We start from the raw sequence: 1,768 nt of genomic DNA on the forward strand, positions 1-1,768 counted from the left end.
TGTTCCTCTGCCTCTGATGGGCATCATCAGCCTCTGACGGTGTAATAACAGCAGCTGCTGCAGGAGGAAACAAAGATGGAGAACGTCATGTGATGATGTGTCTGCAGTGATGATGTGTCTGCTGTACACCTTTATACTAGGAGGACGTCACCTTTATGCTAGGAGGAAGTCACCTGTATACTATATTATTATTACTATATTTGACGACAGTAAAAACAACACAATCTGTTCCTCTGCCTCTGATGGGCATCATCAGCCTCTGACGGTGTAATAACAGCAGCTGCTGCAGGAGGAAACAAAGATGGAGAACGTCATGTGATGATGTGTCTGCAGTGATGATGTGTCTGCAGTGATGATGTGTCTGCTGTACACCTTTATACTAGGAGGAAGTAACCTTTATACCAGCAGAAAGTCGCCTTTATACTAGGAGGAAGTAACCTTTATACCAGCAGAAAGTCACATTTATGCTAGGAGGAAGTCACCTTTATGCTAGGAGGAAATCACCTTTAAATGAGGAGGAAGTCGCCTGTATACTATATTATTATTACTATATTTGACGACCGTAAAAACAACACAATCTGTTCCTCTGCCTCTGATGTGCATCATCAGCCTCTGACGGTGTAATAACAGCAGCTGCTGCAGGAGGAAACAAAGATGGAGAACGTCATGTGATGATGTGTCTGCAGTGATGATGTGTCTGCTGTACACCTTTATACTAGGAGGAAGTAACCTTTATACCAGCAGAAAGTCACCTTTATACTAGGAGGTAGTCACCTTTATGCTAGGAGGAAGTCACCTTTAAACTAGGACGAAGTCACCTTTATACTAGGAGGTAGTCACCTTTATGCTAGGAGGAAATCACCTTTAAATGAGGAGGAAGTCGCCTGTATACTATATTATTATTACTATATTTGACGACCGTAAAAACAACACAATCTGTTCCTCTGCCTCTGATGTGCATCATCAGCCTCTGACGGTGTAATAACAGCAGCTGCTGCAGGAGGAAACAAAGATGGAGAACGTCATGTGATGATGTGTCTGCAGTGATGATGTGTCTGCAGTGATGATGTGTCTGCTGTACACCTTTATACTAGGAGGAAGTAACCTTTATACCAGCAGAAAGTCACATTTATGCTAGGAGGAAGTCACCTTTAAACTAGGACGAAGTCACCTTTATACTAGGAGGACGTCACCTTTATGCTAGGAGGAAATCACCTTTAAATGAGGAGGAAGTCACCTTTAAATGAGGAGGAAGTCGCCTGTATACTATATTATTATTACTATATTTGACGACAGTAAAAACAACACAATCTGTTCCTCTGCCTCTGATGTGCATCATCAGCCTCTGACGGTGTAATAACAGCAGCTGCTGCAGGAGGAAACAAAGATGGAGAACGTCATGTGACACGACAATATCACACTCAATCTGCATGAACCACTTCCGGTCCTGGAGAAATGATGCACGACTTAATTGAGAGGCTGTCGATGGGAACTTTTTTCCTAATGCATATGATACAAACATACAAAGGCCAGTCGTTTATCTGCAGGCGACGTTGGTTGTTGAACATGTTGTAATACACCGACCGTCCACTGAGAGGCAACATGACAGACTGATAAGATGGTTATCAAAGAGCCTGCAGCCTTATCTCCCATGTAGAAGCTCTTACCTTTGAACTGTCATACAACCAGACAATGATCCACCGTCAACAGGACTTTTATGTCTGTGCAGCAGCAGCAGCAGCAGCAGCAGTAACAGCAGTAACAGCAG

Source organism: Cynoglossus semilaevis, chromosome 5 (assembly GCF_000523025.1).
Source record: "Cynoglossus semilaevis isolate Cse_v1.0 chromosome 5, Cse_v1.0, whole genome shotgun sequence".
In the NCBI taxonomy this organism is placed as follows: Eukaryota; Metazoa; Chordata; class Actinopteri; order Pleuronectiformes; family Cynoglossidae; genus Cynoglossus; species Cynoglossus semilaevis.